Below are 14545 nucleotides of genomic sequence, written 5' to 3' on the forward strand. Positions count from 1 at the left end.
TTACAAATATTTGGAGATTGGAATAAGCGTTGGAGCTATGTCGTATGTCGAATTGATACTTGGTGACAACCGAGGTAATCGATTAGTATTGCCTATCGTACTCTGGCACTCATTGATGCAGAAACGTGCAGACATTGAACGACATGTACAATCGACTGAAAGTCAACCATTATGGATCTGTGATCTATCTATCCAAATGATCGCATTAAACGGATCGAGAATTATTAAATTAACATTATCTAATAAGTCTTTGTATATGCAACCTCAAACATTATTACATTTATTCGATTTTGAAGATTGCATCGATCATATGCATTCATGGTTGTGTCAAAATACACATTTCGTGAATGAAAAATTTAAACAATTTTGTAACGTCTTGCAACGAAACAATATTACTGATGTAAATGATGCTGTGAAAGCAATTCGCGAGAGTGACGCGTTCGATAGCGGATCACTCGTAGATTGCGAATTGTTGGCGTGTGCTATAAATGATATACTTTATGATACTTGTAACAAATAAAAAATAAAAAATTATTATTAACATTAATGTTTCTCTTCACACTATTTTATTCTACGCCTCCTCCTCCTCCTCCTCGCGCTCTCTTAGTCTCAGTCAAACAAAGACGTTTACCTCTCATAGGATCATATGCATAGTCTATTTAAAAAGAGATACTCTATTTAGAGAGAGATGAGATATGGGATCTCGTGTATATATTTGAGATAAATGCGCGTGGTGCGTGGTTAGTTTTTTCCTATACGCTCTAAGAAGAACTCTAATGCGTTGCGAACGCTATCGCACCGTCTCCCTCTACCGCGTTGCGAACGCTATCGCACCGTCTCCCTCTACCGCGTTGCGAACGTCTATCGCACCGTCTCCCTCTACCACGTTGCGGACGTCTATCGCACCGTCTCCCTCTACCACGTTGCGAACGTCTATCGCACCGTCTCCCTCTACCACGTTGCGGACGTCTATCGCACCGTCTCCCTCTACCGCGTTGCGGACGTCTATCGCACCGTCTCCCTCTACCACGTTGCGAACGCTATCGCACCGTCTCCCTCTACCGCCTTGCGAACGTCTATTATTGCAAATATACATTATGAATAAACAGAGTGGGGTGATTATTTTATCTATAACAGTTGACATTCCTCTCTCTCACCGTCAGACCTCCGCAGTCAGTCGGAGAGGACACTCCCTCCACGTGCGGAACCATATGTATGCCCCCTCCCCCTCCCCCTTTCCCTCTCAATCAGGGGATGTTTGGTACCACCCTCCCCCCCTTAATCTGGGGGGTGGGGCATTTGGTACCTCCCCCTTCCCCCTCAGTCTAGGGGGGACATTTGCCCCTTCCCCCCGCGATTGAGGGGGACTCCCCCCCGCTTACCTCACCCCCCTCATATCCCTGGATTAGATCTCTCTTATATTATCTACTTTAATTAAAAATAAAATTTAGCAAATTAAACTCCAGATTATGTTACAGATAATATCCTTCTTAAGGGTCGGCAGGGCCGACCAGAAAATTCCAGCGTCACTGTCACCAACATTGAGAAATGAATTCTTATTTAATATATTAGTGTATGTCTGTATACGTACAAACATCATTGCATTTCAAGAGAGACGAAGACGACATTATCGTCTTTCATTGTCTCTCCTTAGCAAGCGGTGCTGCCAACTCAATTTCTTACAATTAGCTGCACTTGCACTTTAGGTACAGATATAATATTCTATTCGATAATATTTTGCCTCGAAGAAGTTATATTTCTTTATAAAACTTTTTTTGCTACATTCCTTGCAAAGTTTATTACCCCGCCAAAGAGCCGAATTTTGCATTTTGGCTTTTAAAAAATTTATAATAATTACAATCGGTGCACCTGGTCTATATACTTCATTCACGATCAGTATACCTTATTCATGTCAACTTTATGAAATTTTATTTTAAGCCTTTTTTTTAAAAAATCGCTTTTTAGCGGGCTGCGAGCAATCCTCCTAAATAAGAATATCATTGTTAAATATGATTCTTTCTTAATTTATAGCCGAAATATCGTCGAAAAGAATTTGTAGTTCCCAAGTCTCCGCATGAGGTCTCCACCGTGTCGCCTGCCGACCCTTAATCTTTCTTAAGGGTCTACCGGAGCGACGAGAAAATTCCAGCGTCACTGCTACCAACATTGAAAAATGAACTCTCATTCAATGTGTTGGTGTACGTCTGTATACGTACCAACACTATTGTATTACTCGCGTGGACGCTTGTAAGATAGAAAAAGATCGCGCAATCGCGCTGTTCTTGTTCCTCTTCAAGCATATCGGATTACCGAGATACGGCCTGAAAATGCTTTCTGGTCTCTTGTGGCAGAAAGCAGTAATGTAACAAGGCTAATGGGCGCCCACTTTTTATAAAATTTATATTTACATATGTATATGTATGTATATATGTATCCAAATTGTAACTAAAATTATATACAGGGTATCCCAGACTTACCGAATCACTTGTTAATGATGGATTCCTGAGGTCATTTAGAGACGAAAATCTTAATACCAAAATGTCAAGGCTACAATAGTTTTCAAATGGTAAGAGTTTAAAGTTGTCCAATTAGCATAGACATAACTTCGCGCGCTCAGGCACGTCGCATATTAAAAGTGTCACCGCACTAAATTTAATTATCAACATTGAAATATTGATAAATTATGTATTTAATTTATTGTTAAGTTATTGTTATGTAGTAATTTTTATTGTTATTAAAATAATTTTATAAATTTACCTCCTTTATGTGCGGTTAATAAATTTTGGTATTAGAATATCTCCGCAATGACAGAAAATCCTCGTAGTTCCACGCGCAACATCGACATTGAATTTAATTGAGTGGCTACGAGAATTTTCTGTCATTGCGGAGATATTCTAATACCGAAATTTATTAACCGCACATGAAGGAGATAAATTTATAAAATTATTTTAATAACAATAAAAATTACTACATAACAATAACTTAACAATAAATTAAATACATAATTTATCAATATTTCAATGTTGATAATTAAATTTAGTGCGGTGGCACTTTTAATATGCGACGTGCCTGAGCGTGCGAAGTTTTGTCATGCTAATTGATCAACTTTAAACTCTTACCATTTGAAAACTATTGTAGCCTCGACATTTTGGTATTAGAATTTTTGTCTCTAAATGACCTCAGGAATCCACCATTAACAGGTGATTCGGTAAGTCTGGGACACCCTGTATACGGTAAAATATTGTACAATGATGAATAATAAGATAATAGCTAACAAAGTGAAGTAATATACAGTATGTAGAACACGGGCGCCTATTAGACTTGGTGATGTGTTGCTTTCTTACTATCGACACTTCGTGTATCATATCAACAGAATAGAAAAATAATATGATTGTCAATTCTTACTTGATATTGCACACTGTAGACAAATGTTCAAGTATAGATATAAAAAAAAATTTTATAATTTATTTATAATATAAAAATTACTTTTTTAGTGAATAAATTTAAGAATAACTTTAAAAACATTAAAAATATTTCTACCATTTTATTATTACACATTTATTGTACATGTATATAAATAAAACATTTATTTTATGTATGCTTTTATATGTATTTTGTAATAAATCGATAATAGCTATATGAAAAGATATATTTTCTAAGAAATATTTTTTTTTTAAATTAATAGCTTTTACAAAAAATATATATTTTAATATTTTTATGTAAAAAAATATTTTAATATTTTATATAAATATTTATTAAATGTATTATTATTAAAAATAATATATTGACTGTAAACTATAAATTATAATTAATACATTACTTCAGCATACTTTTTAAACACAATAATACTTTCTAATTACAAAAAATGACAAAAATATTTTAATTATTTTTTAATTAATTTACAAAAAATGAAATAATATTAATTAAATATATAATTAAATGCATTGTTAACACATATGTGTGACATATACATTATGATATACATTACTTGTTTTTTTTTTTTTTTTTTTTTTTTTTTTTTCCGAGGGAAGTGGAAAATGCCTACCGCATCCCCGCCGGCCGGTCCCGCAGGGTATGTGGGGCTCGCACCCACTAAAAACCATTCCTCTTTCAGGCCTAAAAGAATGAGGCTTACACTACATGTCATCCAAAGTCCATTCGTGTACCTCAGTTCCCTGTCAGCATGGACGTCTATTGTTACTTGCTGCAATATAAAATGGCACTAATTCTGTAGTATTTACCTATACGCCTCTCCATTCAATAAAAGTACAGTGTTTAAAATGATCCGCCCTTCAGACATCTGTTCCATTCTCAATCTGTAATAGGTAATTATATGCTGTGCACAGATTAATATCAAAGTAATTATAGAAATTGTGCTAAAATTATCGATTTTAAAATCTGAAAAACCATCAATTATATTTGTATTATATTAAATTATTAATTTGTTATAATAAAAACATGATCCTTTGCGCTTGTCGGAAACATAACAACAAAAGCGCTAAAAGATTTTATGTTCTTATCCCAAAAAATGCAGTGTACAAAAAATATATATAGAATATATAAATAAAAATATAAATGTAAATAAAATTTAATAATATAATAGATATATTAATATAAATAAGAATAATAATTTAAATTTAAAAATAATAAAAATAAAAATATTATTATGTACAATTTTTTCAGTGTAATTTTATTTTATGACATTTAACGGGATAAAAATATGTATACACTTAACAATGGCAAGCAATGCATATATGAAAACATGTGTGTGTGTGGTGTGCGTGTATCAAATGGTATTGTTAATTTAATAATTATTTTAAAGTTAATAACAATTCAGAGATAAGATTGCCATTGTTTCCGTGCATAATGTTATATACAGTACAAATTAATAAATTCAACTGGATCGCAATTTAAACTGAGTTAAGTGATTGCATCGCAAAGTGACTTCAACCACATAATGGGAAGTACTATAATTAATATACAGTATATTTAAAGTACTTTTAATTAATATACATGTCTCTCAACGTAGTTTCTTATATATTTATAAATATTTAATATGCTTCATTTTTATCTGCTTATTACTATATATTTTCAAAAACAATGCATTGCAAATAAAAATTATTACGTCAAACACTTTGTGACGCAATCAGTTACTTGTCAGTTTAAATTGCGATCTTGATTCTGCAATGCATTATTTTCATAATTTAAAAATTAAAAACAATAACATAAAATAAATTGCAACAATAAAATATATTTTAATTATTATAATAATATTTATATATTTTTTAAAATAATTTTTTTACATAATACAATAGTAATAAACAGAATTTTCCCACCACCTCTTCCCAAGCGACTCAGGATGTCATTGACCATTATATTCAGAAAAAATTAATCATTTTTATTATATTATATATGTATATATAAATATTTAATATAATTACATATTTTTAATAGTTCAATGACACTCTTTCTTTTTCTGAGTCGCTTTCTGTGCTTCGATGACATACTGCGGTTCCCGAATGTGTACTTTAATCCAAAGGGTGTCCACACAGCAAAAATGCAACATTTTCTTTGCGTTATGGAATTGCCCCTGTATTTGGAAATAGTACGTGTGTCTTTGATTCATACGAGTGTCATCTGTTTTATCGAAAATTCGATGAACATCTGCAATCTTATTAAGCATTGCATCGGTAGGAGACACTTGCCGCGCCGCATAAGAACATTTAATCTCAACGACAGTATCGTTTCCAATAATGCCGTCAGGCGTTGCAGCAAGATATGGAATTTCTTCATCAATAAATATTCCACAATCATTGATTTCTATTCCCAACTCTACCTGCAATTGCTGTCGTGCCACCATCTCTTTTTCTTTACCCCACTCACCAGCCGCATTCGTCAGTCGAGGAGGATAAAAGAATTGCTTTTACAAGATTTTGGCACGAAGTTGTTTCTCTTCTGCTGCAAACTTTTCCAAAGTTTGAAGCAGTGAGAAGATTATGCCGTATGTTGTGCCACTCCGGGTTTTCATGCTGACCCCGTGTAGCACATTCCAATACGATTGCATTGTTGATCTTTTAACATTTGATAATGATTAGATCTCAGCTGTTCGTACATATGACCTTCTATATCTGGTCATTCCGCATTTGGTCCGTAATCTTTATCGGCCGTAAAAGTTTTAGCAAAATATTTTGATGTACTAATAGAGAAACCTAATTCTTTTGCCGCACGCGCGCGTTGCTGATAATTTTTATTTTTTTAAATATTCCTTTTTTCTATTATTTTTGTACACGCAGGTGGTTCTTTACCTATTGCGTGACAAGTAGAACTTAATGCTTGCGCAGTATTAAATTGTACTACAGATGCTTCCACGCGGGCTTGATAAGAACCTTTTTTTGCAAAATTAATACGTTTGCCACCAATAAATTTACTAATAATTCCATTACAACTTTCCACGAAATTACTTGTAAATTGATACAGTAAACTATCAGCATTCTCTATTACACGTTTCATTGCAATTTCAATTTTTAATAATAGCCCAGCCTTTTGTAATTGGGGCACAAGATTTTCTTCACCTACTTTTTGTTCTTCGGTACAAAAATATTTAAGGGAAGAACAACCTTTATGTTCACCGAATACATGGCTGGGTTATATTTAATAAATCTTTTATTAATCCTGCGACATTTTGACCTCGAGATCCTTTGCAATTTCGACGAAACTTTACAGCTTTTACTACAGCGTTCCGAATTTTCATTACGCTGTTCGTAACGACTTTTTTTAATTTGGAGATTTTTCTACCACCATTACTACTCGCTTCGCGTATTTTATTACACATATTGCGGAGAAGATAATTCGTGCATTCAATCTTCTCCACAACAATATTCGGATATAGCGGAAAATCTCTTAATTTTTTTAATACATTGCTATCACCGTCATCAATATATTTAGCATAAATCAATCCATGCATTTCTAAACTAAATCGGAAGCCTTCGAGGATTATATCACTTTCCATACTTGTAGAGCTTTGATCATTTCTCCAATTCTTAAAACATTTATGTTTTTTCGGTTGTAAAGACAATTTTACTGCTCTTGCACAAACAACACAATATTTGTTTTTAACCCCGACAAATAAAACTTTTTGAGAATAATATCCCGTAATAATAGCTGCTCCAGACGGAGAATCATAACTACCACTGTGATAGGATCTCTTCATCCATGAGCTATCTGTTATTACGGGTATATGCGGAATTCCATCTATGACATCCCCTTTCAATTGCTAAACGTCTTTCCTCTTCGCCAGCCACGCGCATTTCTTTTTCCGCAGCGGCGGCGAAGACTTCCGACATTTCATTATGATAATTAATATACGTTTTGCTACTCATACATGGAACATCCACAGCAGCAAGAAATTCTTCAAGCTGCTTATGACCAGTCCCTGTCAATATAGTACCGCATACGGCACCTCTATTAACATCCAATATTTTATCGTCTATCGGTTCACTCCAGAAGTTATCTCTGAAGTGATACATTCGACATTCGACAAAAAATTGGGTTTTCAGACCGTGACGCGTCGTTTTAATTATTACAAGATCAGTGAAACAACATTCGCCGATCCAATGAATGGACAGTCTCTGCAATTCAGCAAAAACATGCCCGAAATCGACGATACATCGTCCATTAATCTCTACAGAATATAAACGATCTGCGTCGATCAACATACAAAGCAATATTTTCGATATCTTCAGTATCATCCATATTATTTTGCAAAGTAATATTGTCGATATCTTCGATATTATCCATATTATTTTGCAAAGCAATATTTTCGATATCTTCAGTATCATCCATATTATTTTGCAAAGTAATATTGTCGATATCTTCGATATCCATATTATTTTGCAAAGCAATATTTTCGATATCTTCGATATCATCCATATTATTGCTTTGTATTGTATTATCTAAATCTATCATCGCGCATAAATTCACAGAATTTTTAGGAAATGCATGCAATAATGACTGCGGTGTCAGCGTATCATTATCTATTGCATTTCTTTCATTTGTATATGCGTTAGCCTCATTCGACAAACTTGCAGTTTCGCAAAATTGGCGAACGTCCGACTCAGATCCAACAGAATCATCATTAAAAATGTCAATGACATTTTCTGCTTGGATTTTATGTGTCGAGTCGCATGCATCAACAGATAATTGAGAAAATGTATTTGTGAAAGATAATGATTGCGATGCCAATGTATTATTGTCTGTATTTCCTATATTATCTCGACATATATTATGAGACATACCTGGTAATTCTGATACGCATCTCGAGGTTTCTTCCACATCTGGAGAATCCTCGATATCCTTCTCTTTATGAAAAAGATTCTTATTAAATTGTCGTATGTAACGCATTTTCTTAGTGAAAGAAATGCGTTTTAACGACGTGCACATCTTCTTTTTACCCATTTTTGTGAAACTATTCACTCGCGTAAATTACTCGTGATGTACAAAACAATAACGCTATCAATAATACTTATGATCGACAATTGATAATCGCGTATGATCTATGGCTATTATGCACAGCTGTTATTGGTACAGACACCCAGTGAGAAAGGACCTATCGAGTCGACATCGAATTATCGTCGAATTGATGTAAATTGCATCGATTCGATATCAATTTGATGTCGATTTGATGGTCATTTCTCACTGGGTGGAGTACAGTGCAGACGAGACGAGATGCCACTCAACGAACACAGTAATTATACTTTTCATATATATTACATATATATACAGGGTGGACCATTTTAATCCATCCAGTCGAATATCTCGAAAACCAAGCCCGGGAGAGAAAAATGTTTCAGACAAAAGTTGTATGGTTTCGAGGGGGCCATAAGATGGTATCATTGGTTTGACTTTGAAAAGTCATTTGAAGGTCACGTGAAGGTCACTTCAAGTTTTTTAAATGGACCCTAATATTTTTACATATTCTTGTAGCTCATCTCGAGAGCTTTTCAAAACACTTATGACAAAGTATTTTTCATTAAGTATTTTTTGAGTTATAAGGCTTCAAAGTTGCAGTATTTTGACATAAAATACAAGATATCTCATAAAATATTCATTTTTTTATTATCTTACTCTAATACTTTTATGCACAGAATAACGAGACGAATCAATTGGCATAATTAAAACACATAATTATGTTAAAGTAAAAATCTGAATTTGCAACTAACAGTTACACAATTTTACTTTAACATAATTATGTGTTTTCTTTACACCAATTGATTCGTCTCATTATTCTGTGCATAAAAATATTAGAGTAAGATAATCAAAAAATGAATATTTTACGAGATATCTTGTATTTTATGTCAAAATACTGCAAAAAGTTGATACTTCAAGCTTCAAAATGTTTTTTTTTAAATTTGCGTACGATGATTTTTCACTGAGTTACAATAGTTTGAAAATAGCCTATTTTTTGACGTATGAAAAGTGTTCCCTATTTTCTTTTGAGTAGTGTACTATAATTTTAAATATACACATATATATATATATGTATATCAATTGTTTCTAAATAAAAATTAACTAAAATTAATTTTTGTTTAGCGTCTCCTGAGCGAGCGACGACGGCGTTATCGCCAACGTCGTCGGCAGCGACAGCAACAACAGCAACAGCTTCAACAATTACCACCGCTGCCGCCACTGCCACCACCACCACCACCACCACTACCATCGCCGCTGCCGCCCCAGTCGCAGCCACCACAGACGGCACCATTACCGCAAACACAAATTTTGAAGGAATGGGGTCAAGGAGGATGGGGAGGAGGTCAGGGAGGATGGGGAGGAGGTCTGGGTGCATGGGGAGGAGGTCAGGGTACATGGGGAGGAGGTCAGGATACATGGGGAGGAGGTCAGCGAGGATGGGGAAGAGATCAGGGTAGAGGACGACGCAGCCGGGGCTGGGGAGGGAAAGTCCAAATATTTTATATAAATTAAAAAAATATAAATAATGTATAATAAAACATTTTATACAATTCTAATTATAAAATAAAATATATATACATATATATACAAAATATTTTTATTATTTTTCATAATTATTTATTAATTAATAATTTAATCAATTTATTACCATATTGAGTAGAAGTAAAGAGACAATAACAATATACGATTATCGTTTTTTAGTATTATATTTACTACAATCGCGTGTATTCGATATATTGGTGGCTGTGTCTATGCTACTATATATGCGTTGTAAGAGAGACAAAGAAAGATAATAATGCTATCTTTGTCTCTCTTACAACGCATATGTAGTAGCATCCGTATAGGCACAAACACCGATATGTCGAGCACACGGACGCAATGATTGGCAGATAATGTCAGACAAGGAGCGACAATCGTGTACTATCTTTGTCTTTCTACCTTCACGCGGTACTACCAACATCGACTCGTTAGCTGTATTTTAGGTACAGATAGCCATATTCTAATTTTTCGTTTTCAGCTTCGAAAAAGTTATGTTTCTTTATGAATTTTGTTTTAAAATGTTCTTTATAAAAATTAGAAGGGTCGTAAAGAGCCGGATTTTGCAATTTGATTCTTAAAAATTTATAATAAATTTAATTCGAATTCAAGGAGCAGCTACACCTGATCCGCGATAGCTCGCGGTCAGCAGCACATTTTTGGAAATTTTATTTAGACCTTTTTTCCAAAAAATCGCTTTTTGCGATCCTGCGGACAATGTTGCTGATTAAAAATATCATAATTTTATTGCGATTTTCTCTAAATTTTAGCTGTAATACGACAAAAACAAATCCGTAGTTCGCAGCGGGCCGATAGGAGTCTCCACAGTGCCTCCGGTAGACCCTTAAAGATAAATGTTTTTAGAATGAGTAGTACATGGAGTCACGTGGTTGCTTTAGTTAGTCAGATAAAGACAACAACGTCCTAATTCAACTATCGCAGTCGCACAATCTTGGCCGCCAATCAGAAGCGCAGTGCTCATTCCAGTATGGTACAGTCGGACCTCTTATCCTACGACCCTCTTATCCTACGACAAAAAATCCTCTCATGCTACGACCGCGAAAGGGGAATTATACCCCCACTCTCAAATTTTTGTCATAAGATCAGAGGTTTAAGGGCAAGATTCCGGGCCGAAAATGTCGTAGGATAAGAGGTCCGACTGTATTTATTTCAATGCTATGATCTTACCGGTGTCAAGATAAGGGGGGACATTTTCCTCCGTCGCGCATGTGCAATGTACAATCGCGCCATTCTTTAAATTACTATGAAGCTAGCCGGAAGAAATGATTAAACTTAATTATTTTTAATTTTCTCTAGCGTATTTCGTTTGTAAATTGTTTGTGATTAATTGTGAGTCTATTTTTAACGTTTGTGACAAATTAGTTTTTTTGTAATTAACAATTTTATTTTTGTCATGATGTCAGCCGACACTTTTTGTAATAAATTTTGTAATAAATTTTGTGATAACTAACAATTGTATTTGATAGGAAATTGTTTGTGATTTACGAATATACCAATGTTACGTTTGTGAATCAGAGAATTTCTTCGTTTTTTGCAAAATAAGTTTTTTTCTATAATTTTACTGCGCATGCGCGAAATGTATTTAACGCTTCTACCCACAGAAAGCGCGTCGGCGCAGTATGCGTGACGGAAGTCGGCCCGGCGGCCATCAATTACATACCGCTTTTTTAGAACTAGCAGGATATTATTGGCCACGTGATCAATATCTATAGTATACGTGACATAAACTATAGATTTGCAATTTGTCAGTGAATATCGGAGTACAGAGTTAGGATTTAGGATTAGTAATTTTGGAGCAGATTCGAGTTTCGACCGTCGAATAATGAAGACATCGTGAGAGAATTCCTGCGTGAAAGACTGTATTTTTCGCTACTCATTATTCAACCTTCTGCCTAGAGTGCAACCGAATTAAGATCCGCACTACATCGCCTGCCTGGCTGCCGCGTTATTCTCGTCTCCTGAGTGGGCTAACAGTTATACTCCGTGAAGAACACGTGCCGGGCATTCATATGCGTGGCGTTTTCTTTTGGTCGGCCATCTTTCCTTCTCTGAAGATCCTTTACACCGCCTGAAATATTCTAATCTCCTGTAAGTTATGTCTATCTACGACCCGGGAGGAATTATATCCTCCCTCGATAACCCTTGTCCACCGGGACAAAAAAATATCGACTGCCCGAAAGGGATACCTGACGAAACTCTTTTAGATCACATTGCATCATCCATCCTTTCCCTCTCCCCTCTACCTAACGACAATGACATGAATTGTGTTATAGTTTCGTCGACGGAGCGGGATCCTCCTGCATCACTGGACGTTCCCCTAAATACGGGGGATAAAAACATAGATTTTTCTCAAGACATACTATCCGGAACTTCCGGTCGAGAATCGAACTCCTCCGAGGAATCACAAAAAAAAACGAAAAAGGGTGAGGGGCCCTGCCGGTCCCCCCCTTCCCAACCCGTAAGTGACTTCACAAAAACCCCTACTAACCACGGGCTTAACATCCTTCAGTCAGGTGAGTCACATTCACATCTCTCCTTTAGTAGTAAATACACAAATAACCTTATTTATGATCACAACTCTCAAGGTCCTTATGATATCTCAATTCAATCAACAGATTCTAAAACGATTGATCCTTTAAGTATTGGCCGCATACTCTCTCCTCTCTATAAAGATAATATTGTTGAAATTAAAAAGTCTAGTTTTACAACTATCTAAGTAAGATTCAAAAACGTTAAAACAGCGAATAGCTGTTTATTAAACCACACCCTGAAAGCGAAAAACTACAAAGTTTTTGTTCCATTCTTTAGGATTGCAAGAAGGGGCATAATCAGAGGTGTTCCCTTTGATGTGCCGGATGAAGAGCTTGTGAAGGGCATAGATTCTCCATCCCAGGTTTTGAAAGCCAAAAGACTTTACAAATGTTCAAAGCGCACAGAGTCCTCACAGTCTCTTGAAGCGGAGTTTTCTTCTTCTTCTTCTGATAGATTTCCCTCCAAAACTATATTGCTCACTTTTAAAGGACAACAGCTTCCTGAATATATACTTTTATACAAAGTAAGGTATGTGATACAACCTTTTATAAATAGAACTTCTCTTTGTTTTTCTTGTTTCCGTTATGGCCATTTAAAGGCCCATTGTAAGGGGCGCCCTCGCTGTCCCCTCTGTAGGGAAAGTGCACATAAGGACGGTTTTTCTTCTTGCCCGAAACACTCGGACCCTCCATCTTGCATCAATTGTAAAGGTTCTCATAAAGTCTCTAGCGTGGAATGCAAAATATATATTGAACAAAAAAAAGATCAGGGAAATTGCTGCTATTAACAATATCTCTCTCTTAGAAACAAAAAATATTTTTCTTAATAATATCTCCCCTCCTAGTAACTCTTTTTATAATCTCAAGGACTTTCCTTCTCTGAACCCTCTAGTTCCCCCTACCCCCTTACCCACAACATCCATTTCTCATTGCACCCCTTCCTCTCCTCCCCGTCGTTTATTCAAATCCTATTCTCAAGTTCTGTTCTCTTCTTCTTCCTCCCCTTCCTCTTCCTCTCTCCCCTCCTCTTCTGTCCCCTCTGTCGCCGTGCCCTCTGTTCCAACTCATAATAAAGTTGTTACTACAAAAGACCAGGATAATAACAATAATAATAAATTCGGCATTGACAATCAAAATATAGCCCACAAATTTGACTTTTATAATAGTATTAAAAACAAACATAAAATTAAAAACAAACACACCTTCCCCCCCCGTTCCTCTCCACAAATTTCTTCCTTTTCCCAATTTTCTCGCCCTTCCCCTTCTCTTTATGTCAACGGAAGAACTCCTAACTTTTTAGATAATCAAACCAGGTTTGTCTCTAAATCCCAGTCTGCTTCCCCCTTTTCTTCTCCGAGTTTCGCTTACCAAAATCCTACTTCTTCCTCTAATCAAATATTCGAAATTCTAGACACATTAATGAACAAATTAGCCCCTTTCTTAAAATTGTTAGGTATTTATGATGAATCGGCCCAACTGTTGAGTTCTTTTATTCAATCCCTCTCAGCTGTTGCCGCCGCCACTTCTCAGCCTCGATAAACCATGTCTGTGTCGGTCTCTGCGGTTGTGTCTGATCTGGCTCCGTCTTTGTCCTGTGATCCCCCTTCCTCACTTAAAATCATACAATGGAATTGCCGTTCATTGCTCGATAAGGTGGAGTCCCTCGGGTTGTTGGCCCGGGAATGCGACGTACTCGCCCTTTCCGAAACCTGGCTCTATTCTGACTCTCATTTGTCTCTTCCAGGCTTTAACATTTTTAGGAGGGATTCGCCCATTCGCCGTTCGGGGGGCCTTCTTCTCGCACTCCGTAATTCGCTTTCATACACCCTCTCCAATAGCAGTGTTTCCTTTGAGGACAGACTCACCAGTCTATCCGTTACTATTCGCCTTCATTCATTTGACCTTCTTATCACTTCTCTTTATCGTCACCCCTCCGGTGCTCTTTCTCTGCAGGAGTACCAAACTCTTTTCTTTCTGTTCCTCTTCTTCCT

At 35.8% G+C, this 14545-nt stretch overlaps 1 long non-coding RNA gene and 1 pseudogene across 1 annotated transcript; one reads left to right on the forward strand and one right to left on the reverse strand.

Annotated features, from left to right (window-relative positions):
* Nucleotides 1-4609: 4609 nt before the first annotated feature.
* Nucleotides 4610-9086, reverse strand: LOC140672462 (uncharacterized; annotated as a pseudogene).
* A 2628-nt stretch (nt 9087-11714) lies between these two features.
* On the forward strand, nt 11715-12916 carry LOC140672830 (uncharacterized). The gene is made up of 3 exons (XR_012047953.1): nt 11715-12111; nt 12297-12536; nt 12832-12916. It is a non-coding gene; the product is annotated as an uncharacterized lncRNA (long non-coding RNA).
* The last annotated feature ends 1629 nt before the right edge of the window (nt 12917-14545 follow it).

This window comes from Anoplolepis gracilipes, chromosome 13 (assembly GCF_047496725.1).
Source record: "Anoplolepis gracilipes chromosome 13, ASM4749672v1, whole genome shotgun sequence".
Lineage (NCBI taxonomy): Eukaryota > Metazoa > Arthropoda > Insecta > Hymenoptera > Formicidae > Anoplolepis > Anoplolepis gracilipes.